At 49.2% G+C, this 27,019-nt stretch overlaps 1 long non-coding RNA gene and 1 pseudogene across 3 annotated transcripts in view; one reads left to right on the forward strand and one right to left on the reverse strand.

Annotated features, from left to right (window-relative positions):
* The window catches only part of LOC146175657 (BCL11 transcription factor A-like), a 553,058-nt pseudogene that overhangs the window by 443,043 nt on the left and 82,996 nt on the right, over positions 1 to 27,019 (forward strand). The window lies entirely within an intron of this gene.
* LOC146175659 (uncharacterized) overlaps positions 1 to 27,019 on the reverse strand; it is a 305,977-nt gene that overhangs the window by 85,721 nt on the left and 193,237 nt on the right. Inside the window, exon 3 of one of the 2 annotated variants that reach the window (XR_014701454.1) lies at positions 26,151 to 26,468. The exons of the other annotated variant lie outside the window; for it this stretch is intronic. This is a non-coding gene — a long non-coding RNA (uncharacterized LOC146175659). Of the gene's footprint in view, positions 1 to 26,150; positions 26,469 to 27,019 lie in introns of those variants that run through there. 2 annotated transcript variants of the gene reach the window in all.

The raw sequence follows: 27,019 nt of genomic DNA on the forward strand, positions 1-27,019 counted from the left end.
AATCGCTATTTTTCACCAGCTAGAGATGCAAGAACAAGCGACACTTTTTTTTTTTTTTTTTTTTTTTTATGTAGTCTCACCCGTCATCTCTTCTCGATTGCTGCATACATATGGTTTATTCCCGTGTAATGTATTCATTACGAGAGAGGATATTGTCTATGAGGCTCGTCACAACAAACTCGCCGCTAAACGCGGCGTCTTGCCGTGACGGCGATGCAGGAAGTTTGCGACGGGGTTGTTACGTGGCATAAAATACTTCCGATAAGTGTGATTAGGCTACTACTGATATGATGTGTCATGCAAGGCGGTGGTGGTTTAATGGCAACAGATAGACTCTGCCTCAATGAACGTCCGTGTGGTCGGGTCCAGTGACCAAATTCTACGTTTCTTGTGTTGTTGTTTTTTTTTTTTGTCGCTTAGCCCTCCGAGGTAGGAAGGAGAGTACAGGTGGAGTAAAGGAGCAAGTGTAGATCCATAGTTGACTGCACGGGGCAGGCGCAGCTATATAGCGTGGCCGGCATGCCTTGGGCGCTGTTGTCCCCTTCCGGGAATACAAAGCAGCACCGGCGTCAGCGGTATAGCCTTTGGGATGAAGCAAGCAGGACCGTCGCCAGGGCGCCCTGGCGCACGTACACACTCACAACACGGGGCAGCGTCGGCGCGGCGACGCTCTTCAGGTATCGGGCGTTAGTCGATTGTGATCTCCGCTCTTTGGCGGTGTCGGTCTCGTCGCAACTGCTTCGCTTCAGTTCGATCTCGTTTTCTTCTCACTCTCTCCACCTCGAAGGCGCGTACCTTGAGTTCATCTCCTTCCCAGTTTGTTCGCTAACGGTTGTTTTGTCTTCTCCATAATGGAGGCGACGGAGGTCGTCGCTCCGTCTCTCCCTTCTGTCTTGCAGGCATAGGCGTCCGCGTCTGCATACGTGACTTTTTTTTTTATTTATCTCAGCGCCAGCTTATTCCTTTTTTGTTTTGTTATTTTCCTCTCTTCTAATTGTCATTTATTTTTCCTTCTGTCCTATCGAGAAGCTGCTTTGCTGACCTCCACCCAGAACTCATATATGGCGACGTCGTCGTTGAGAGCGGGACCTCGTTTGAATCTCGCTTTTGTTACTTTTAAGCTCTTCTTCACTTTTTCTTAAGTGGCGACGGAATAACTTGCTTCTGTGCATACTGTCTGTTTGCCTTCCAGCGCATAGCGCTATTATACTGGCATGCTGTTGCGCGCTGTGCTGTACGCTATCGCTGCGCTGGTTAGTCGCAGAAAGGGAGACTGCGTAATGGTTCCGCTGTTTCGTTAAACGCGAGACGTAACGACGATTGCGCTACGTTCCTAGCGGTTAACATACCGTTAGGAGGCGTAGACGCGCGTCTCATTCCGCTTTGCTGATTGCTGTCAAGTGACAGTTTCTTGCCAGTACTTCAGCATTAACGAAACGGCAGCAGCCTTCGCAGCAAATCTGAATATGACGTTCAACCTGAAGATAGTGCGCACTTACATCTACTTGTGAAGCCCTCAAGATGGCACGACTAAGGGGCACGGTTTGCTGATGGCATGACTAAGGGGTGCAGCTTACTGCTTTAATGTCGGGAGTTTGGAGCCAAACTAAAAAAGAAACTGAAGAAATTGGCAAATAGAAAGGTCATTCGAAGTATATCAGCTCCTTCGGTAAAATTTGAGGAGAAACGTTTTACGCGCGTGACGGTTAATTACCTCACAGCTTGCTTCGTTTCCCGCATTCTGATGCCCCGAAACATTATTCTATTAACGTCAATTTATGTTTGTGATATCGAACACAGTTTCAAGAAGCGATGCCATCAGGAGTGCCTGGATTCCGTGGTGCTTTCCGTTGCTCTTGTAGTGCTTTTTTTGTTTGTTTGTTTGTTTTGTTACAGCAAAGCTGGTTGATAACTCACTACTATTAGTTCTCGCTAATAAAGACTCACTGTAACCAGTACTGATCTCTAAAGTCCTTTGGTATACCGCACAATTCCGGCGTTGCAACCAATAAGGACACGGCGAAATATCTCGGCGGCCTCTATCTATGGACGCACACCAGTGCGCGAGGGAGTCAACGTTCAGACCGAACCGTCCCGTCCTTCCACAAACGTGTGGCCTAAGCTGATATGGACCTTTGAAGCCGACTGACTAGGGATCGATGATGTCAAAAAGAAGTAGCCTGCAAAAAAAGAGGATAACTATACAAAAAAAGAAGAAAGCTACACCTGTTTTGTTCTCACCGAACTGCCCTCCGCACTTCTCGCTACCATCTCGAGGGACCATGTGGGAACGCACTTCGAGCCTCGATCAAGCCAGAAGCCGGACCGATGGGGCGAAGAGTAAACGCCTCCCGAAGCCACTCCAATTCGCTGCTTCCTCCCCGAAGCCTCACAGACACGGCCCGAGCAACAAAGCAATAGGAACGTAGTCGTGAACATGAGCAATAAAAAGAAAAAGAGGTCCAAGTACGTCAGGAGAATGGGTCGTGCCATGTGGAAGACGGCAGTCTACCTAGCGTGGTTTGTGGCGTACGCGAAGGCATGGGCGAGAAAGACAAGGGAGGCAAGTCGCCCGCTCAGGTAAGCGTGACGGACGGACAAGACGGACGAAGGGACAGGCAGGCAGACGTCCGATGCTCCTCGCCGCAGGAAAGTTTGTTGCGAAGGCGCGTACAGCTTGGCTGCTGCCGCTGGGGAACGACGACGCCAGCCTGGCGAAGAAGGAGCCAGGTCTCGGCACCACCGGCACTTCATCAAATCTCCCGCGATGCCCGTTAAGACGTTGTTCCACCCCCTCTGCCTCTCTTCTTTTCTCGGCCGATGCGCTTGAGCAGACACTGAAGCAAAAAAAAAAAAAAAAGAAAACCGTAAAGAGAAGGAGAAAAAGTAACCAGGCAGTTGCAACAGCATCTATGAGAAGAAGCGCTAGGGGAGGTCCCTTCGCCCCGTAGCCTATAGGTGTAAGTATCGATATTGCTGCCGGAGCGACCCATACAGTGAAAAAAGGCTCAGTGGCGACGCGCTGACGCAAGTCGCCAATCCATCAGCGCCGGCCAAACAGCGCCGCGACGTCCGTGGCGTCGTTGCCATCTTTCTTTGCTCTTTTACTTTGTTCTGTGTCTCTCCCTCTTTCCCAGATAGTGCTTGCGTTAGCGACGGGCCCCTTGCAGTGCATGGTCTTGGTCGGCGCGCTTGGCTGGGAAATGGAAGGCTCAGGAAGATGGTTAGGAGTGTGGGCTACATGCAAGACTGTGAGCCAACGGGCCTTCTTAGGTTTAGTAAAGATGCTGGCTTCCATGGGATGGCTGTTGCCCGTCTTCAACGCAGTGCATATCTCTGTTCTTGCTCGTTCTCTCCCTAAAAAGAAAACGAAAGCCTGTTGGTTTCTTTTGTTCCTTAAGAAGTCTGCCCGTCTGTATGGAAGAGGCTATACGAGCCAGCGTCGAGGATGCTGTGTCCCACAACCGGACGAGGCTGAGCGAGTCTCCGGCTGTGGGAAAGAGTGCCGTCGCGCGTATGGTTCTTCGTCTTTATGGACGGTCCTGCGAGCCTCAAACCATCACTCTTTTGGAGACACCGTGTGGTAGGATGCGCGTCTAGCCCCCTACCAGAACTACAGGAGACGGAAGGCGACAATATAACGAGGAAAAGGAAGAGATAAACTCTCTGCGACGGCATAAGGATCGCACCCATCTTGCAAGTTTTTCATCTGGACAGAACAAAGGGCGGTCATGTGGAAGGGGCACCTGTCCTCTGTTCGGAATCTTGTGGCGAGGCATCCGTTGTGTTATGCATTTGTTTCCTCTACGAGACTCTATGTGCAACGTGCTCACTTGTACAACAACAAAATACAGGCGAAGTAATAACGTACGTTACCCCCCCCCCCCCCCCCCCCCCCCCCCAGAAAAAAAGAAACTTAAAAAATTAACCCAGCGTTGAGTAATGAATAAAAAAGAAATGTGCTTGCGCAGCCTAATTGGCACGCACTCTGTCACCGCTGGAATGGTTTTCTGATTAAATATATCCGGAAGATAGTTTTCCTTGGACCGACAGCGCACTTGACCCAAGCGCCTCTGAGTCAAAGGTTCAATTCGGTGTTTGTTTCTTTTTTTTTTTTTTATACTATACTGCCATGTCTGGTGCGGGCTTGTCGCTCATGTCGTCCTGTCTCTTCGTCTGTCTCTTGCCTATTTTCGCTGCTCTTCACACAGACATGAGGTCAAATCGAGCTGGAAATGTGTTGTAGTTGGCTGTTTGACCACGAAGGGCCTTTCCAAAGAGCTCAGCCTAGTGCCCTTCGAGATAAGGGTGAGAAGAGTTCGGCAATACGCGACTGCCGGTCAAGTATGAAGGCTGTATCGATTATACAATGTAGAATTCCAGCATTCAGTGAGAGCGCACCTTGCATGCCGCCCAATGAAATAACTATTGGCCAACTACATTTTTTAGTATGTGCAACTCGCCAAACACTTAGCAGACAAGCATAGACCAAATGCCGGAGGCATATTTTTGGTTAGTTTACTACGCGCAGTACTAGCCTGTTAGATTTTTTATGCTTTTTTTTTATCGACCCTTCTCCAGGAGCACGAATAAAAAGCCAAAATCCGAGCAAACGCGTTCGCTTTCGGAGATTCCTGACGCATTAGTTGCGCGGTGTTCAGCATGACAGGAATAATGACTTTGCGAAGATCGTATCTCTTACGACCACTCGAAATGCCCCGAGTACCAAGACCTCTGTGGTGCGTAGGCGGTGTTTTGAGTCTCTGCCTCTACAACAACTCCACCCTTGAGCTCCGCGGGGGGGCAGTTTAGTTTCCCAAAGTCGCTGGCCTCGAAAGTTTAAAAGACGCAAAGGTTACTGTTTCTTTATATTTGCGACGGACACTAACAGCCACGTCACGCTGTTCGGTGCTGACAGTGTTGCGGAGTTCTCCCACTGCATGTCGCATAACAATTGCGCCTTTGACTACTTAGTAGTTTGCAGTGCAAGCTCTCTTAATTAATCTATCTTAGTAATGCTTTATTTAGTTTATTTATCACCGGTTTTGCAACCAGGAATCGCCACTCATTTGTTCGATTCGGCTGTCGAAATCAGAAAGCTGGGTGTGCCGCTATTTCGTCACGGTCGTTTCACCTCCTCTGGGCCGAACGACGTGGTGCGTAATTTCGAACCTTTATCGAAAGTAATGCAGTAAGGAAAAAGAAGGTGAGAAAACATGTAAAACTTGAAGCAACATATGCATGGCTGTGTTTTGTTGATAGAGGCTTAGAACGAAAGGTCGGGTACATTGTCTTTCATATCCTTCTCATATCCACAGTTAGTGTAATTTGGACCTTCCACCGCCTCTATACTGTTTGCAGCATCCAATGGATGAAATAATGTTTCTGAAACTTTCGGGGTTCCGTAGGCTTGTAGAAGCGTTTAAACCGTCCAAACTGGTGTGTTATAAGTTCGCTGCTCGTAAAGTTCGATCTGAACAAACAGGTCACCACATTGTTGTGATCATCAACAGCAGCTCATCGATGTGCGCTGAACTAATGCCTCTTTAATAATCTCTGATAACCCCTTTATAGTGTGACGTACTGCGATCCCACCTCAGCAAATATATTGATATCAGTGATAGGGGGATTTTACTGTGACTTCGCTGAAACGAGCTGGAATAAAAGAAAAATCGTTTTTCAAATGTTCGGTTAAAGCCTGGGCGCCAGTTTCGAAAAGGTTAAGGGAAGGGGAGGAAGACCGCGACGAGGACAGTCGTATATGATGCAGAGGTGCACGGAGTGCTCAAGAGGAAGGAGGACTTGCGGATGCTTCAATTGAGGACACCGCTGTGTTTTCGATGTGGGAGGAGAATTTCTCGTGCATGGCGGTTGCGCGCGCCGAGGACCTGCGGGCATACCGCGGGCCCGCCTAGCAGGCGTAGGCGCGTATGCACCGGGCGAAAATAAAAAAAATAATAAAAAAATAAACGCACCGACGTCGTCGTTGCGGTGGTCTCGTGGAGCGGTCGTCGCCACGGCGCCACCCCCACCGTCCTTCCCTTCTGCATGACCCACGCCTGATGAGGGAAGAAAATGCGACCCAGCTATGCGGCGAATCCGAAACGTCCTTCCAGCGCCCTAGCGCCGTCCGGCCTACGCCAAGGCATGTCTATACCTACACCGTGTTCCAGATCCACTACCGCTGTAGTTATGCGAACGGCGATCTTCATTCTTTTTTTTTTTTTTTTATTTGGAACGGTGGCTACGTCGAAGGTTTTCTCTTGGGAAGAATGTCTTGATCGTAGTATGTCGCAGCGGAAAGCTCCGCGATTCCCGTGCTCCCCAAAATAATATTGGTGTAGTGTGACTGAACAATGATGGCCGCGAGGTGGACATGCTGAAAAGAATGTTACCGCCTCAGTCCTCTTTAGACCTGTACTGCAACATTATTTTCGGGCAGCATGAGAAAGTGGGATTGTTTGGTTATGACGTATTACAACAGCGACCCTGCTTATCCTGCCCAAAGTCCCGGGGTATAAACACTCACGCGTGTATGGCAATTGTAAATACGTCAGGGCTCGTTTTGTAGGCTGGCAGTCTACCAGAACGGTTTCAATACGTGCCGGTCCCTAGTACATCATCATCATCAGCCTTACTATGCCCACTGCCGGGCAGAGGCCTCTCCCACATCGCTCTAATTAACCAAGCCATGTGCAAGCTGCTGCACCTAATCCCTGCAAACTTCCTGATTTCCTCGTCCCACCTACCTTTCTGCTACCTCCTGCTATGTTTTCCTTCCCTTCAATTCCTTATCCTTGGCGACTATCGGTTGTCTTGCCTTAGTATTACATGCCCTGTCCATGCCTTGTCGATGCTCATTTGTTCTTGATTTCGACTAGGATGTCAGTAACTTGCGTTTGTTCCCCGACCCTCTCATCTCTTCACGCATCCTGCCTCCTAACGTTACACATATCGTTTTCCTTTCTCTAGTTCACTGCGTTGTCTTCAAGTTGAAATCTTTTCTACAGCCTCGTCCAATTTCCTGTCCCGTATACAGGTGAGCGACGTTAAGGTACAAATAGTTGATCTGATCCAATTCTATTCTGATCTAATATAACGGCATTCAGTGCACTTCGTTAGCGGATCTTAGTGACTTATAGGGCGCTGGCGTATACAGTGGTCAAACGACCCTCTCGGCTGACTAGCCACAGGTAACTGGCGCCTACAGCAGGATAATGTTTGCGTGTCCTGGTTTGGCGACAAACTGATGGGGTGCTACTTCGTCTTTGGTATTTGGAAACAGTCGGAAGCTGTGACTTGTCATCAGCGCTTAGTTCTGTACTGATCCGACGCATTATTCAAATTGCGATAAGTTTAGACTATGGTTTACGCCAGGAAGTAGTGAAACGACATGCTTTACTTTATTTCCCCTGTACAGATGGAGTGCATAATTTGTTATTCGGGGGAAAATATTGTCTAGATTTCAGCAGCGTTCGTCAGTGACGCTCCTTTTGGCTTACACGTAAATATAAATATTCTTAGTGGAACCATAATTGCAAACATATTTTCAATGTGAAGCCACTGTGTTATAGCTGCCAAAAAAGCCCAAAAGCATCTGGTTTAACCTCGCCGCGTTCCCATCACTGGACACCAGCAGCAGCAGCGAAAGCAACGCACCACACCACAAATTTAGCACCATAGTTGCTCGGCTCTTTTGCTTATTCGTTGCCTTAACGTTTCCTCCTCTGTATGGGCGCCTTGGAGAGGCGTTTCGTTTGGCCTAGTTGCTTCTGTGGTGCGGGCCGTAGGGCAAGATACCCTCTGCTCACTCCTTTTCGGCTCATGGGGCGCGATGCTTTTCGCTTTGTTTGCTTGGAAGATTCGCGGAAACGAGTGAAGGGAGAAAACAAAATGTGTCACGGTAAGCTGTTGCCGCTGCTGCATCTGCGCCTGCCAGCCCCCGCGTATGTTAATTGCGCGCATTTGAGACTGCGGCTGTGGGGGCAGTGTTTTGTTTCAAACTGGGCGTTGACCGGTGTGTACGAGCGCGTTTTATTGCCGAGGCTTCGCCTCTTTCACCTTTTCTTGCGCGCGCGACGCCTATACAGAGAGAGGGAGCAAGAGAGAGAGAGAGAGGGGAGATTGCGTTCATTAGCCTCAATTTGCAATTTATGACCAGGCTGTCAAAGTGCACGCTCACTTCCTCTTACGGACAGCGTGCGGCTTCTCGTCTCTTCACTTTCTGCGCGCACGCGATGATGGCAACGTGTGTGTTCTCTGTTTGAATCATGTCATATATAGGCGCGGGGGTCTCGCTCTCGCGACCTGTCATTGGCACCGCATGGAAGGTGGTCTGTTTGGGCCGAGTTATTCGTGAACGTTTATTGCTCAACTGTACTTATCATAACCGAGTGAAGTAAGCTCTGAAGTAACCCTAACCATGTGTCTATCCCCACCCTTCAATGCAGGCAACTTTTGTTTGCTTGCTTTAAAAGCAAGACTGGTATCTGTACCCCCTGCGCTTTCGGGGCCAAAAAAAATATCCCAGAGGTCATTGCTTGACTACGTAGGTATTAAAGAAGAGAAGAAGACTGGCAAATGTACAACAAAATGAAAGGAGGCATCCTGCATTGATCCCGCGGGGTATAGATCGTTATTATTAGCATTTTTTCTCTTATCAGCATTCCGACGCGAAATATGTCACCGTTACGAGGAGCATCGGCTTTGGATTACAAGGACAGCTTTGAGGTGAACAAGAAAAACCAAACCCACTAAAATAATAAGACGACAGCACATAAAGGATAAGGCTGTTCTGAAACTTCTTCCTTACCATGTTTGCATATATTTGTTCAGCCTAGCATAATAAAATAAAACAAATGGAAGTGGGCGCGAAAGTACGAGCTCGGAAGACAACTGCCCAAACATATGTTCATGAAAATTGTCTAATCGTTTTCGAATCGACTAGAACCAGATGCCATGAAATACGTAGCCATCGCCCAAACCGCCGTATGGGTTGCAGTGGATATGTCGTACCTTCATCTTATACCTACCTAACAGCTGAAACCAGCAATCATGCCAAGCAGTCGCTTACAGCGAAACGATGCCGCCGAGCACTACAGAGTATCCACCGACGAGGTACTGGCTACCAAAAAATAAGCCCCAGTATTGCAGAAAAGGCCGCACTCACTATTGATCGGGCGCAGCCAACGGCTGCGGCCTCATACATATATTGCCTGACATATCGTGAAACAACGTGAGGTCAGCATCGTTGTACACAGCCACGGAGTCAACCTAATACGAGCAGCAGGGTCACTATACAGGGGTCACCTACATGTTAGAGAGGTCAAAACACTATATACAAGACCGACAGCTGGTCAAGCCGGCACCCGGTAGCGTTTTTCGCACGCCCTCGCCCCCATTAGAGGAGATGACCCGCCGGTTATCCTCCGGGCCTCATGGCCCATAAATCTCGGCGCGAAGCAGCCGCGCAAAATGGCCGCCGACGTCGAACGGACGTGCCGGGGACGTCCATCATCGCTCGCTTCGTGTCTACGACGGAAGAAGCAGGTTGCTGTTGTTGGTAGCGGGCGTTATGCAGTGCGGGAACGCATTAGCATGCCGCGGTGTTAGCAGAAGGGCGCCAGCGTCTGTCGTGTGGCGAAACCAGTTTTCCAGTTCCGGCGCGGATGGAAAGAAAGCGGAAGTTAGCAAGGTCAGTTGCCTTCTGCCTCGCCTGGGCGCTGGGGTCAGGCAGCCGAAGGTGCGAGACGAACCGAGTTGCTAAATTACAAATAAAGGTCGGCACCTGGCACTAGATCAACGTAGTTATGGCTGTCACATGCCTATAGAGCTGCATCGGTTTCTGTTGCGTGTTATACGAATTTCTATTAGTAGTTGTGTGCATGTATACTATCTTGTATCGGAGAGCGCTTTACAAATGACACCTAGGCACCGGATGATCAGACATTCTACCTCGCAGACAGACAAGACATTTGTCCACGGACTTAACAACGTGGCTTATGTGCATCATCGCCGCAGCAACAGAGCATGTTAACCAATGTGGAAGAGCAGTTAAAGTTATAAAATGATCTTTGTGTTAACTCTTCACGATGAAAACACGTAGAATGAGTCATAGAATAAAATGTCGGCGTACGCCTATTAGCTGGTCGTCTCGTTCCGTAATTGAGCCTTATAGAGTAACAGAAACTGTGGCTAAGGCTAAGGTGCGAATGAATACTTTAGTTCCAAAGTTTAACCTCAAAGCGGTCCCCTGCGGCCGCACTGCCAGGCACATTCCTGGCGGTGCTGAAACAGACTGCACGAACAACTAAGGCCTTTCAGTGCGAAGTCGAAGACAAGGTAGCCGCTCTCGTATAACGATTCCTTTTGTTTTCCTATGCTCTTTCTTTGAGAAGCACGCACGCCCGACCAAAGTCCGAGTAGTAGCCTCCACACACGACGGACAAGCAATATGCATGCGTGGCGAGACGCCGGGTCAGCAGCGGCCGGTCTCGGAGAGCCATTTGTCACCACGTTGGCTTCGAGGCGCATACAGGGGGGACCCGCAGTCTGGATTCCGCTTTGGTGGCTAGCTGGCCTCCGCTATCCACACGCGCGTGTCGCCTGCAGGGAGAGCGCTGCAGCTTAGTAATGTGCCCGCATCGACGCGTGTTCTCTATACACAGCAAGGCGCGTCCAGCCCCCATACGTGGACCTCCGAGGCTTCAGCTTTCTGTGCTGTTTTCTGCGGCGGCGTTCTCGAGGGCCGCAGTGGCCGGCATTGAAACAGATGCATCCCACTGACCCGCGTGCGGGCAACCTGGGATGTTGATGTCATCCGAGCTCTTGGACCAGCTTTGGACCGTTGCACCGTGCCCCTCAACCGCCTCTTTGTTATTGTGTCGCTGGCTCCATCTTGTACTCTCGATCTTCGCAAAACACAGCGTGCTTTTTCTCCGTTATTTGTTCATGCACATCGTGGTGCGGCGCATATTCTGCGCCCCTTGGGGCCTGTCTGCCTTCAGCGCACGCTTTTACATTGGCAGTAAGAAAACTAAAAGTGTACAAACGACCCTGATCTCGAGACATAAGTCACGTCTGCTTTTATTACTGCGGAAAAATTCAACTTGTGCGAATGTAACTCGGCTTTTTATGACCAACCTGATCGTTATTTTGTGGTGAACGCTATCCAATATCCAACATTCAGAATGAAGCAAGATATGCATGTTCATAAACCTTGTAATCAACGCTTGTCAGTCAGTGGAGTCTCATTACCTCGACATTTGTCGAGCGGGAAGTTTCACACTATTAGAGAACGACGCTTTACGCACTGGGCGATGGACTTACCTTTAACGTTCATGTTCACAATAGCAGCCCTATATCTTTTGAGATCTAAGCATGCACGGTCTTTTGAAATGCTCTGATGCCTTTTATAGGCCTGCATTTTTTCGCATACGCCTTTCCCTCAAACGCGATCCAAGGAAACACTAACGACCGGGCTACTCAAGGGTCGGCCTGTCTTGCTGGTACGTTGAATGACTGCATTTCTGAATCGCACGGCCTGTTCATCCGTGTTATGCAATTTTCACATATCTCGCATTTATCATTCATAACGATAGGAGGCGCTATAGGATCACCCTCCTGAGCATGGAGGATAAAGGTCAACTACAGATTTTATCATTCACCTTTAACTGTTGGGCCCATAAACACTAGGTGTGGTTGTAAAAGACGATGGGAAACACCGTCACAAATAACGTGCACACCACAGTTATGTTGCATTCACTTTTGTTATCAGTAATAAAGGGTCCAATGATTCCACGCGTCCCGTCCTGTAAGGAAGCAGTACACTGCGTATTATGTGTGTGTAGCAGGGGCCATGTGCTTCACATGCTTGAGCAGGCATGTTTTGTTGAACTGCATACAAAGCAAGGGATGCAAAAAAGAGGGAAAAAAAAAAAAAACGCCAGGAGGGAATTAATGTTCGTGACCGCGAACGAGTTGCGCCATACACGTCATAGCGAAGTTTAAAAGAAAAGAAAGGTACAGAAGGCTGTAAAAATAATTTTAAAAAAACATCCTGAAAGGCCCGTGTTTAGCTCACGATGGCACGCGCAGGTAACTTGAATCCACTCAGACGAACCTTGAGAGCTGAAAGGAGAGGATGGGACATATGGAAGCAAAAGAAAGACATGCAGATAAAATGCCCCGGGAGAGGATAGCCGACGAGAAATAAGAACGGCGCGATGGGGAAAAGGGGAAGAGAGGAGGACACGTTATACAGGAGACTTCGCCGACTCATCGCTAATGACCACCGCGCAGCCCCAGACACACAAAACGCACAAATGACGCAGGAATGCCCCTCACATTTTTACATACACGCACATACACGTCAGCGTGGCGATGGCCGCGAGCAAGAATACTGCGGCTGGCACGCGAAGTGGTTGGAATGGGGGACGGTGGAGGAGAAAGGGTACCACGAAGGGCAGAAAAAGGGGAGAAGCGCCCGTGCAGCCCGAGACGACTGTATTTCCAATTTTTGGTCCGCTTCCCCATCTCCTGATTTATTTTCCTTTCATCATGTAGTTGTCTCTCCCTGCCATGGTTTCTGTGCATGTGAGTGCGTATTTTCTTTCCCGGTTTCCAGAAATGCTGCCTTCATCACCCTTTTTCTCTATTTCGAAGAGTGCGTGAATTGGGATAAAAGTAGTTCATTTTCTTTTTGTTCCTCACACTGACAGAGTAATTCCACTCTTCCTTTTGCCCAGAGAAACTTCCCCTACACTGGGATCTCTTAGGGAAGGAAAAAAAAAAATAAACATCGGTGGGACAACTCTGGAAAAGTGGGGACAGGCGGTATGCTGGGAAGAAGGTTCGCTTGACTGTGCGTGTTTAACTGTCGCCATAGCTTCTTTCCGTCCCAATTTAGCCGGCATAGCCCGCAGCCATCCAGCCCCGCTTTTACGAAGGATTCGACGACGTCATAAGAGGGCGAACCGAGCGGAGACCAGAGGCCATGGCAGGAGTCGCGTATAGGCTATCTATTCCTGCCACTCACACTTTTATTCCCCATCTCGAGTACCTCATCGCTGATACTCTACTTCTACCTTTTACTTCGATGACCATCTGACTTTGTTTCAACTTTTCTTCCGCGTCGTCCTCCGTCTCCGTGCGAAAGGAGGTTTCGTGTGAAAACACAAAAACAATGGACGCTGCTTGACCTTTCTTCCGTGGACATCTACTGTCTTCCTCCCGTTCCCACGGAGTTCTTCAATTTCAGGTCCACATTTTTTGTCCGTTACCCGTCATAAGATTCGCTCGACGCGCTTCTTTAGTTGCCGTTTCGCTTTGAGTCAACCTTCCAGATTATTCTCTTGCCCTTTTTGCCGCATGTTATCGCGATAACGTCACAGAAAGAAAATCCGGCGTTGTGAGCGAAAAATAGATGATGACATGGACGTGCAGTGATTGGTCGGTGGGTTGCATGACGTCATGGGATCACCAGCATACCATAGATGTTAGGAGGATGATTAAGAGCTAGCCGAAGAAGGGGGCAGCAATTCATGATGTCGCGTGATGCTCCTAAATGCGGAGCTCAAAGACCCCCCTCCCCCCCCCCCCCCCCTTGAATTTTGATGTTAATTTTACTTTTTTAAATTTAAATCGCGAATCAACACGGCATAGCTTTCCGACGGTCGCCCCATAATCTCGCATTTCCACTGGCTTTCGTTCCCTTGCTTCTTCGGAGGTCGTTTTTGAGCATTACCTTGTAATTCTTTTTCATATATTTATGCACCACGAGGCCTTTTTTTCGTCGCGCACACAATCGAGCGCGGGCATGTGCATCTAGCCGATATTGGCACAACCTCTGCGGTGCGGGCAGCAACGTCTCGCGTGACCTTAAGGGCTTTTTCCATTCTATGCACGCGAGTTCTCTGGGCGCATAAACGAGCTCTGACATGGGAGTCCGAGCCCTGCCGCTTGCTTTCTTGTTTATCTTAGTTTTGTTTTCTAGCTATCGATATATAGCACGATACAGAGTCTGTTTGCATGGTGTTTAATTCCTTCGGCGATGCATTCGTCGGCCTTGTTCCCGTATCTCATGTCTTTCTTTTATTGCTGTCTATAGGAAGAGAAAAAATAAAGTAAGGGTGGCCGAGAGCATTCAGCGTTGCTTTGGCTGAATGTCTTCACTGATGGGCTGCCGGGATTATGTAGCAAAACATGGTGGAAAGCACAATTTCTCGGCCAGGTCAGGCACGTGTCTGCATTCCGCGAGAAACAGGAAACCAGGCGTGTGGACAGGGAAGCGTGTGAGTTAGGAGGGGATCGGCGCATGGAACCTAAGTTCGAAAAAAAAAAATGCCTAATGGATTCACCCGTGCCTCGTGTTGCTAATTCCGTTCATCCAAAGACCGAGTACAAGGTACGCCCGCTTAGACGTGCGGGTTAAGTGCTGGTTCAATCCTGGCCCTGGTCTTTGCGAGATCAAGCGCGCAGAATTTGGGAAAGAAGGCGACTTCCTGACCTTTCTCTGCAATTTTTTTTTGTAAGTGCCATTAAAGATTTGAGGATCAATGTAACTAAAAAAAGGACAGGCTGTGTCGAAGAAAGTGGCCGAAACTCGAAACATGCTGCGGACAAGCCGGATTTTCTTTAAGCGCACTGTTAAACAATAACATCCTCTATAACATGAAAGGCGCCCTTTTTCACTAATAAGAGCATGCTTTCGGGCCTGTTTACACCTTATATAATAGCGTCAAATCGTGAAAATTGAAAACAGAAGAGGATGATCGAGGAGGAAGTTGTAGTGTGTAGGGACGACAAACTCTTCTCTCAAGTGCTGTGGGGAGGAAGGGGGAGATGGTTGATATGCCACTAAGCATTTTCCCTATCTTATCTTCTGCAATGTCTGCTTGAAAACCGCACATATGTCCATCACTCAAGTGGCCTTAGTCAACATTGACGGAAGTTACAGGGTTCACGCATTCAGCCCTACAACAAAGAACTTCCAATGATAGCATTCCTTGTACCAAGCTGTGTAGTCGCTTCGCCTATATATGGGGCAGAAGACGTACCACATGCATGTCAACGTCAGAGATCTTGTGTCAACGAGGCTCCGATGAGCAGTCTGCTTGATTAAAGAACCAAACCCAGTATACCTGGATAAACGCTTCTACGTCACCACCACGATTCGCATGGCGCTAAATGCTCAAAACTACTGCTGGAACTTTGAATGTTCGGTACATTTTATAGATTTTCATACGGCGATTGGAAATTTTTGGTGCCATCGCAGTAAACACTTTATAGGTCGGGATTTGCATCAAGGAGGAAGAGTCGCCATGATGACCACCATTATGTGCAAAATCTATCGGAAGTTTCGTTTCTTTTTCTTTTTTTGCCACAATTTATCATCGTCACCGCCAGTACCACCAGAAGCCTGACTACGCCCACTACATGACATTAATTCCTTCCCTTCGCGATCCCTCATTTCCCATTAAGGGCCACCCTTCCAAAACCTGATGTTGCCCTGCACAAACGTCCGGCTAGCCGCTCCGCGCGTTAGCCATCACCATTGAGCCCCTGGGTTAATGGGTGCCCATTTTTCGATAACTATAGTAGAACCTACAGCATTCACAAAAATAGACAGAGGTCTCTATATTTCTCCAATTAACACAGCAGGCATGTCCATTTGCTGGATGTCCCCCCCCCCCCCCCTAAAAAAAAAAAAAAAAGGGGGACATGCATGACATCGAATGAAGGGACATGGCGCCGATTAATATAGCTCCTCATATCACATTCGCGGAAGACAATGAAATGACAGGACTTCTTTCACTGCGGGCTTTCCTGCCTGGTTTGGGAGCCAGCAAAGCGTGCACATTGACGTTTGTAGCCAAAACCGTAAACAACAACAACAAAGAGAAAAAACACATCCAAGAACAGCGAGAACAAAAGTACTTCGTATGCGGCGCAACTCGGCCCATCCGTGCAAGCCACTCGCGCCTACTCCAAACTTCGATCGTAACGCCTTCAGCACCCACTCTCGGGCGCGCCGAAGTAGTGACCCAAACCGACAAACGCTCAAAAACAGACGCGACATATCTGCGGCGACGCCACCAGCAATCTGCTTTGTCGCACTCCTCCAGACCATCATCCCAAGAGGGCGCGGCCAACAGTGATTCTTCTGGCGCTACATAATGCCATTGCGGTGTCATCCTCGACGCCACTCTTGTGTTTCCTCTGTTTTCCGAAGAAGTATAGTTCTCTTCTGTTTGCTTAAGAACCCGGTCCTATGGTGTCATCCCTTCTTGTCCTCTTTCTTGCCCTCGATGGCATTTGCGTCCATCGCCTCTGCCCCTCAACACCGCTCCTCCACCCCGAGCCGTCGTCCTTCTGGCTCAGTTCTTTTCCGTTGGTTGATGACAGTGGTCGCCAAAGTGCGGCCGGCACGCCCAGTGCGGCAGAGGGGCGAACCTCTGACACCGAAGTGCTGAAGTCGTCCCCACCCCCTCTCCTCTTTTGTTTTGTGGTCGCGAAATGATGTCTCGAGAGCGCACACACGCACACACAGACGCCGCGATGTCTGGATACTCGCGTCTTGGGCCGGCTCTTTACTCTGCCTTCTTTGTCGGTTTCCCTCTTTCGTTGTCCTCTGTTTCCTCTCGCCTTCTGGCCGACATCTGTTGTCCTCACATTACCGACGTCCACCCCACATGGCAGCCAAATTGGCGGGGGCTTAGTTAAACGATTCATTTCCTTCGTTCGGATCCTGTCGCTGCTTTGCGTTACAGTGTCTACTTCATTCACTGCGGCATTGCTACAGGCTGTCCACTGCATAGGCTGATCTCATGGGAGAAGCCTTTGAGCCCGAATAGCTTGAAGTTGCGCTATGAGTTATTTACGCGTAGTTAATGCGATGGGCCACGACAGTGGGAAAAACTTCAGTGCAAGTTTTGTGTTCGCCATTCATACCCTCAATATATTTTGTGTTATTTCACTTTACAATCATCCGAAGCAAACCGAACAGCGCGTTTCAATTGCGATTCAGGCATTAAGTTCTGACTGGACTGCGGCGGATATCAAGCTGCTTCGCGCATTCGGAGAGCTGCTAGTCATCAGTCATCCCTGTTAATACGCCACTAATCCGTAGCGTCAAGTGCGGTCGCGCTCTAAACCACGCCTGTCAGGCCTTCTGGACAAATATGGTGTCTTAGTAACGCCTATCAGAATGGTACTTTCTCACTGTGCGCACTTCGCTGTGTACTCCTAGTTTTCTCGTTTTTCAGTTTCATTCACTGTGTGGAGCGGGCACATTTAGCATGCACCATCTTGAGAGATGTCCAGTCTTGACTAATAGACTGGACGCAAGAAAAAAATAACAATAATAATAATGACTAATCGTATGCAACGCGCAGCTCACCAGCTTGGAAGCGGTTCGTGGTGGGGCATTATTTTTTCTGCTTTCTTAAAACACCGAAAAAAAAAAAAGGAAATTGGCATGTCGGCTCCATGCACTCGCTTTGTCGTCCGCTCTGAGCCACTTACTCCCGAGCACATCTGCCTTCATTACTGGGTGGTGGTTCAGAAAGTGCGAGAGACGACGCACATCTTCGTACATGCATCACCTTTTTCCGCAATCAGTAACTATGACTAGCCTTTTCCACGGCGGTGTCATCGGCCTTTGAGACGGCCATCTGCTGCCGCCCACCAACTGGAGACTCTCATGATGACCTTTGCTCACTCCTTCAATTTATTCCCTTTTTTATTTTGTCACTGGCACTTCGACGACACCGACTGAAGCCCGCCGCTCCGCCGGGTCTGGCCAACGCCTGACCCGCGCCGCGCGCGTGCCAGTCTCGTGCCGCAAATTGCCGTCTCCCGCGAACCATTTCGCAGACGCGCGCCCGGAAAGCTCTTTCATACCACTCCCGCCCTTCAGTGCTGGACGAAGATGGCACGCCGCGCCCTTGGCCCTAAACACCGCGCTCTGATGGAAGAGGAGGGAACTTCGCCTGTTCATAATGTCTCTCCTTCGTTCCCTATCATATGCCTCTTTCTCTTATAAGAGGTCGTAGATCCAGTACCAGCAACAGCAGCCCTTGGGGCTGCGCAGTCCTCATCCGAAACCGAGACAGACGCCTGTTGTTATAGGCGTAGCTCGGTTGGAGCCAGCAGCAGCCTCGCACGTACGCGCATAGAGAGAGGAAGCGAGTCGGCTTCCGACTAATGATTCCGAGCGCGGTATATAGACAACGCCTTCTGGCGGCCAACAAAAGAAAGACAGCCTGGACAAATGGACAGCGCAGAGGCGAAGAGAGCAGCGGTGGCGTCTCTTTCCAGGCGCAGTTACGAGAGTCCAAGCACGGGAGGCAACCAAATAGCAAATATGAAAGCGAGCCGCCCGGAGTGAATGAGTTCATTTGTGCCCCGCGCGTCTTCTCTCGCTCCGGAAGGGCGCTTGGTCTGCTTCGCGACGCTTTTCAGTGCGCTCCCGTTTTCTGCCGCTCAGTTGTAGCTGGTCTTTTTTGTTGCGCGTGGGAGAGGAGCACTGTCTCATTTCCTCTGCTGTCTTGCGGTCGCGCTGTTGCAAGGAGGAAAGACGAAATGGAGGGTGTTGAGTGAGGGCTGCGAGGTGAAAGAAGGGGCGAGTTGTCTGTGCGTTGGACCTGGGTTGAAGGGAGGAGGGTGGCATCCGTATTCATAGGTGTAGCCCAGTGTTCTACGCTATAGTGGGCGAGCAGAAAATTCAAAATTTCGCTAGTTGCCGTGGCGTCCACAACGATACCGGACGCTTTTTCACTGCTTTCCGGCTAATATCATCAGTATAAATCCTTCTCTCCACATATCGCGCGTATATTTACCTTGCTCTACCAACTACCATGTTGTATTCCTGAAGAACTGGGCGCTCTTCCAAACACGCAGCGAACAAGAAAGATAAGGAAGAAATAATTTCAATTTCTAATACAGAGATATGAAGGCACTGAACAAGGGTTGAAGGGGAGCCTCATTTCTCAAGCCGAGCCAACGTTTCGACAAGCCCCTTGTCGAAACGTTGGTTCGTCTTGCGAACTGGGGCTTCCCCGCAACCCTTGTTCAGTGCTCTTTCATACTCTGTAGCCGTCTTCGTTCCTTCTTAGTAGAGATAGGTATTTAGTTTCGTCACTTAATTTTAATCTGGGCAGTAGCAGTTGTCACACAACTTTCAAGCGCAGCGCGTCTTACGTGCCTTCTTCGAATCGATTTAGCCGATTTCCTCCTCTCCATGGCTGTATTACTCTGTTCTGCGAATGTTTAATTTCCTGCTTATTTTCATTTTTTAGAAATGAATTAAGAGTGTTGCTGGTTTAAAGCTTTGTTGTTTTCTCCGTCGCTTTGCTGATAGACGTTAAATCACCCTGCCGGTGTGGCGCATTGGTTAGGGCACTCGACTACTGTGCCCAAGGGTACGGGACGTTAAACCCCAAAACCAAACCAAACCAGATGTTAAATCGTTTTGCGGCAGCCTCAATGTCACCGGTAAGCAAAAGAGAACGTCCCGGTTTTGGCTGGCTGTGGTAATGACGCGCGGCTCTGGAAAAAATGCCTGACATGATTGCGATGTGCCAAAGCCAGTTCCTTCGCGCTGTAATATCTCATAGTCCTAATTTCTGTTCGCACCTTCCCCCTCGCAATCTTGCCCCCTCTGAATAAGTGGTAAGCCTTCATACTGTCGTCGCTTTTTTGTGCCATTCATTTGTTATTGCAAGCCCTTTATCTTTAGCGTTCGAAGCAGCCAAGCGGAATGCGCTAGCTCGGTCGGTCTTTATGCAAAAACCAACTCTCTTTTACAGCGCCCCATATCAGCATTCCTTGGTTCTGGGCGTCAACTTACCGATAAGCTCTTGGAGCCGTATAAAGTTAGAAGCGATGAACAGGCGAGATAATGACATATGCCGAGATCGGGCGTGGTTAGGGCTACAGCATATAGCGCGTTAAAGCGCCTGCAATCTTAAATCGTGGCTAATAGGCTTATTAGGAAAACAATATCTCGGCAGTGCTTTGAGTTTTTTTTTTCTTTTTTTTTTTTCGCCTTGCCTGCTCTGGGCAATGTGAAGTCAACCCTGCGTAAGCTAAATTGTGAGCGGCCCGTTGAAAGTCGATGCTAAGGAATTCCATCTGTTGAATGAATGAAACGACTAGGCTCTCGAGTGTGTTCATGCAAATCCCTCACTGCAAGCCTGCGGTAAGGAATCTTATACTTAATCTCTGCATACGCTGGGTTAGCCTATACATTGCTGTCACCGTCTGTGCATCTTATACGTCGGTGCTTCAGTTTTGTAGATTTGTCAAAATCGACTTATTCAGATTCAGTAATGCACTGTATTAAACAGGAAAGAAACATTTTATTTGCCAATCGCGAGTGCATGTCCCGATACTAACAGGTAGCTGATTCTTTGAGTAATAATTACTGGTATCGTAATCATATAGATCGTAAGCTTGCGTCCTGTGGCACAACTCACATGAGCTGGTATAGCAAGGTGGTTTCGCTAGACGAGCAGTCGTAATGTGCCTTACAACACTGAACAGCCATGTGGAGTTTAATGAGCCTCACGATGTTCGCCGAGGAAGAATTAGTGCGGCTTTCGCAGAAAGTGCAACAATATTGATGCCCAAAGAACAAAAAAAAAAAAAAAAAAGAAATACTGGGATCATTCAAAATTGGCCGCAAAAGAAGTTGGGTGGGGTGCGATCGGACAGGCACGCGGAATCAAGTGTGTACAGGTAGCTCAGCTTCACCAGTGGTTTAGACAGTCAGCTGCTTTGTGTCTGAATTACATATGAAGGAAGTGTTTATGTTAGAGGCACGGATTCTCAAGTTAGATCACACCTAGCGCACTCCGTACGAGCTCGCACGGTCACAACTGGCGTCATTGATTATGCGACCGTAGAGACCATATGCGTGCTACTTCTTTTGAATGACCAGCCTTTTCCAATGTTCCGCTAAGTGAAGTCGTGCAAGAACCGCTTGAAGTAACTCCGCCACGTGGAAGGCACGCATCTCACGTATACGCGCTTCTGTCCCGTCACAGGCGTCCTTAGAGTGCATCCCACGACAACTTCTCGCCCGGTGTGCTTCGTTTCATGAATCCTTTCGACTCTGCCGCCTGTGTACTCGCTTGTGTAAGACTTGTACTCCGGAGGCCGGACGCCAGGGAGCAACGAATAAATATACCAGCAAAGAACCAAGTCAGTATGTCACAGGAGACGAAAAGCCGTTTTATCTTACCATTCCCCCGAATTCGAAACTTACCCTCCTTCACTCTCCCCCTTCCCTTTATTTCTTTTTAATTTTCCCCAGAGCCCGATGTTTACAGCCCTCGCATGTTGGGCAGCGTTCGTTCGTTTGTGCTTTCTTTCTTTTTTCTTTTTTTGTTTCATTTCGTGCGCGAAGTTTGTGCGGCTTACGATCGTGCGTAGCCGTTGGAACCGCCGCCCTTCCCGTGTACGTCGACCGCCCGCCCCTCCTCTTCGCCGCGTTCTCTTGAACACCAGCCAACCTGCCGCCCCCGCGCGCTTATGTAAAATGGATTTCTGAGCCGCTCGCCCAAAGGCCCCGTTTTTCACGCGCGTGTGTGAGCACCTTGTTTTCTTCACTCGCCACCTATCGGAACCACTTTCTGTCCACCGACAGCAGCGAAAGGGCGTGGGTGCGAAATGCCATTCTGTGGCGGGCATCCGGTGTCCGCTTCATTCCCCCTCTCTCTCTCCATCTGCTCATAGGACATCGTGCAGTCGTGTGCGCTGGTTTTTTCGCTCCTGGCCGATCCGTTCCATTCGACACGACCGCGAAACAATACCCCGAGTGTCCGTCCACTCCGGAGTAGCAAACCGACTATACGTGCGCAGTCATGTGATCTTCCGCACGCTTGAGGCTTGTCCGTATTCGTCGAAAATTGTCTCATACGCAGAGTTATGCAACCGTACCTGCGAGGAAAGCGAGCGTTGAGAACTAGCCGGTCTTCTGCTGCCGACTTCCGAGAGCTAGTACTATAACTATATATTTGTTTATTGAATATTGCAAATCAGGTACACTTTGTGAGCGTCGTAAAGGTATTGTGAGGCTGTGGAGCGAAATAGTAGCGGGGCTAATAGAAGGGCCATTTTTTTAACCTACACCAATTACACAGTGTAGCAAAAAACCATTGGAGGTATTGGAGATTCGCTACACCGGTGTAGCTGGTGTAGCAAAAAACTTTATGCTTTCCAGCAAGCGCGAGCACGAATTTTACGCCTTAACCTTACGTTTCGATGCCCTGAAGGACGCTGTATTAACGGGGTTAAAGTTCTTACCACACTCTCCTCCACCAATTAAGGCGTCCTTGAATGCACTAACAAAACGCCATCTTCTTAAGTTTATGTTGGTTGGTTGGTTCATAGCAAGGGAAAGGCGCAGTATCTGTCACACTTGCTCTGTGGACACCTGAACCGCGCCGTAAGGGAAGGGATGAAGGTGGGAGTGAAAGTGGATAGAGAGAAAGGGGGGCCGTAGTGGAGGGCTACGGAGTAATTTCGACCACCTGGGGATCTTTAACGTGCGCTGACATCGCACAGCACACGGACGCCATTTCGTTTCGCCTCCATCGAAACGCAGCCGCCGAGGCCGGGATTCGATCCCGGGAACTCCGGCACAGTAGTCGGGCGTCTTACCACTGCACCACCCCGGCGGGGCATTAAGTTTATGTTAGAGCTTTGCATCTCGGCTGTGGGAAAATGCAGTCGGCGTGGCTGGCTGCAACACCTCTCGTGGTAGCGAAACGCCGCAGCCGTCTAGTAGTAGAACGCCGCAGCGGAACACCGTAGTTAGCGGTTGATGGCTGCGAATGGGCAAAATAGGATTGTCATGTCATTCTCAAAAGCCTACGCTAAGGCCTCTTATAGAATGGGTTAATTCAGTATACACAAAAATAAAACAAGCTGCTGGTATAACGACTCCAGATTTAGGCGACTATCCTAGATCGAAATTTTCGAAGCCATCTCGCCCTAAACAGCCGTCCCCCCTCCCACATTTGTTTTGTCTCTCTCCTGGGATCGTTTTTCAGTTTGAGCACGAGGCACTCGCCCCCCTCCACCCTGGGGCCGTTTGATGCGCGACCACAATCTCGCTAGCGGGGCCAGTCTTTATGGCCGTCCGGTCGCCTTCAATGCAAATCGCATTCAGATAGATAGCCCCCCTCCTCTCATATGAACGCACCTTTCTCTATAACCTTCTCTCTTTCTTTGTCGCTCTCTTTTCCTTCGCTTAGGCGTCTTCGCTCGCTTCCACAAGGACTTGGAAGTTCACCCAAATCAGTGGGCGACCTATTCTCTCCGCTGCTATCTGCCTTTTCTTCGCCTCTCCAGTGGTGGTTTTGTTTTTGTTCGTTAAATCTTTGTTTCATTCCTTCTGCTTCGCTTTGCCTTATTATTATTTATCGCGCGTGCGTCTCTGCCGACCCTAGAGTGGTTGGTGGGGGGGCTGACGGCGCGCGCGCAGTTTTTACACGTGGGAGTCGGAAGGAAGCCTGCGTCTGCATCCCCCCCTTTCGCTTGCGTCTAAACTGCGTGCACGACCTCTTTTGTCCGTCGCTGTCTTCACTTTGTTATTCGTTTCTTGGTCGGCCGCCGGCTGAGCGAAGGTTAGACGGCGGGCGGCGGCGGGTCTTCGCGCATAGCATCTCGCGACGGTGGTGTTGGCGATGTCTCCCCAAGGACGGCCCGTGGTTTGTGTTCGTGTGTGTGAGTGCGGACGATAACGCGAATTGCAGTGGCGCTGTTCAAGCAAGCTGGCCTCTGCGCTCGAAAACGCGCACTGCTTTGCATTGGCGTTGTTCTCGTGCGGCCTCCGAGCGCGCGCTTTTTTAGATTTTCTTGCGGGCGCGTATCGTTTACGCGCGATATTCAACTGTGCCCAGATAGAGACGGCTGTCACGCTGATCTCGGACCTCTGCCGATATGCTAGCTTTCTTTCTTTTTTTTTTTTTCTCCGCTTTCTCTCGCGCTTGTTCGGATACGTTGTACTACATATCGTGTCCTGCGACCACTGGATGAAACGGAAAATTCTTCGCCGAATGAAAGACCTTGTTCCTCGTTGTCATTCAGACTGGGTTTTGGATGTGTGCTGCTATATTGGGGTAAGCTCAGAGGTTCACGGCAGTCTGCCAATGCAGTTAAAAAGACGAGACAAAGAGGAGAAGTGGACAACGACGGCGCAGAACTGACAACTGATTTAATCGAAGAACGGAAGAGCATATATATGTACACACACTTGTTGTACCCACATGCGCACTGTCCATCATGGTTCACCAACTCGCCCAATCAGCCATTCTTCTACTGCTAATGCAGTTCCCTTCCAAACACAAGGGACATTAGTACATGCCACACGAGTTCACGAGAGAATATAAACGGCACGTTGGAGTTCGCAAAGTGCGTTCCTGTCGTAATATTTCGCAATCGGAAATACCAGCATTTGTCCGCTCATCAATATTTGACTCAGAAAGCATAGCCTTCACTTTAATAATTCACAGTTTATCTTTCAGCTTCCGTTCACATTCCTGTAATGTTTCTGAGTTCTTGGCTACGTGTCCTGAACCCGCAGCCAGTCTTACACGCTCGTGAACGGCACCGTTCACCTCTTGTATCTGTCGCGGTAAAACACGCTTTCAATATATAAGGCAAGCGTTGGTTTTTATCAGTAAAACGCCAGTACTTAGTGCACGTTAGGGTGTCTATATTTCCTATTGATTACACGACTCAAGTGTACGTGACACCCCTAATGCACTTTCGGCGGTGTGCTGTTAAAGACCTTGTAGCATTCAGTGTTAGCCTTCGCATCGGCTACACCTCTAACCCGACGCCTGTCCGCAGGGGGCGCCCCTACTAGCGTTAGCGCATCCGATACTGCTGCGTAGACAGCGGTAATCCGTCATTCGATATCATCTGTGTATCAAATATGTACATGCGCTCTTCGCAATCGTGTATATTCCCCTTCGCCGAGTTCTTACCGCGCGGACGTTCTGCAGCAGCATCATATTAACCATTACCTAACCTGCCTCCGTTGTCATCGAGCGTTCCGTCATGTCTACGGTGTCAGCGCCGTCTCTACTTGCGACTCTCTTCTCCGCCGATCGCCGTCGACATCGCGATGAACGGGGCTTCTCTTGCTGTTTTTCGTGACTCCTCAATAGGCTATAGGCTTTTACTGCGTTTCATTTGTATTGGTTGCTTTCCCAAGACATCGGGCGTATACATCGACGAGCCATGCAATTCATCCCTGGATGTGTGCCCGATTGCCGTAGGCGTCTGAATACTTCGAAGAGCTCGTTATCTCTCCAGCTTTCTGCCTTTGTGGATTATTGTCATCATTTCTTACATGCAATAGCAGTGACTTTAACGCCATAAGAATTTTCGAGCATATTGGGTGCCGACTAGCACGCTTATATAAATGTAACCAGAACACTGCCTCACACGCTCTCTTGGAACGATGCCATCAACACTGTACAAATGTAGGGTTGCCATAACCCCCTTTCAATCTCTCTGCTGCTTCCCTGCCGAGCCGAAAGGACAAGAAAAAAAAAAAAAAAATCTCATCTTCTTTGATCCTAAGTAGACTGCAACTTAAAAAAGAGAAACAACATTTATTCCATGGTTCGAATGATGCTGCAAAGTTTTGTTAACCAATCCCAGCAGTAAAGGAAATCAAACATTATTGTCTAAAATTATTAAGGAAGCCAGATATAAAAATTGCGTTTCCGTCTTTTTAGTAGCCTTTCCTCAGCTAACGAGGAATTCAACAACGGCCCATTCTATTGTATGCTGTATCCGACTAAATATAAAATCAAGAAACTACCCTCCTTTCTTCATTAAAATTTGTTCGTTTTCCCCTCTCTCGTTCTCTTTTTAAAGGTAATATTGCAACTCTTCGTGGTTCATGTGCGCTCCTCTCCTCCAAAGCTCCTCTTTGGAGAGAGGCCGGCAGAAGCGGCGTGGCTGCTGGCAGACCAGTGTCGCCACCTGGGGCGCGATCAGTTAACCTCCTCTGACATATCCCACGGCGATGCCGCCGTCTGATTCCATCCTGGGAGCCGACGTCATGTGCGCTATTCGCCGGTGCGGGATGCCCGGTCGTGTCGTTCTGACAAAGTTGACTTGTGTGCTCCTCTTCCCTCCTCTCCATATTTCCTCCTTCTTTTACCCGATTGTCTTCCTTGCATGTTTTTTATTTTGCGTAGTACACGTTATTTTTGTTACACAGCAGGCTCCACCAGAAACTACATACACATACACCAACGCGGCGAAGTCGACAACTTACTTCGTCGTCCGCAACAGAAGCGGCGGAGTCAAATCCGTCTTCCTGTCTTCCCAGCGCTGTCTTCCGTTTTACGCGACGACTGGCCCACAGCGTCTGCCGAGATCTCCGCTTGCCTGTGCTGGCTGCCGTCTGCTGCTGACCCTGCTGCCTTGCGCCTTGTTTGCTTGAGAGAAAAAAAAAAAAAAAAAAAACAAAAAACAACATGGCTGCGGCCGCCTGTGTTCTCGAAATGGCGTGTACACACGTAACGCTTTTTGTGTTTTTTTTTCTTATTTTTTGCTTTGTGTTTTCGTACGAAAGACCTGCCTAGAGCAAGGAAGATATCGTGCATGGCGACCGTCGGTGATGTCGTTGCTGGTTCCTATAACAGCGCTGGCTTGCGGCAGTTCTTTTCCGCGCGTCTCCTCCCTTTTATGGCCGAAGCCGTTCATTACCTGGCAGCAGCACTCTATTGTTACTCTTTTACTGACTTCTCCTTTGTTTAGTTCTTTTGTTTAGTGTAACCTCGTTGGTTCTCGCGCTCATCCTGAATCTGGGAGACGCAGACATCGGGCACCTTGTGAGACACTCGGACGGGGGCGATTGATTGGACGACGGACGACTCTCGGCGGCGGCATATTGGGCAAGAAAACGAGTCGGAGGAAAGAAGAATGTAGTGGTTTTCGGAGCACTTGGTATTTCTGGCTCGTGGCTCTCAAGCCACCGAGCGACAGA

The sequence above is a fragment of the Amblyomma maculatum genome, chromosome 10, assembly GCF_055883805.1.
Source record: "Amblyomma maculatum isolate TAMU_Amacu chromosome 10, ASM5588380v1, whole genome shotgun sequence".
NCBI classification, from domain to species: Eukaryota; Metazoa; Arthropoda; class Arachnida; order Ixodida; family Ixodidae; genus Amblyomma; species Amblyomma maculatum.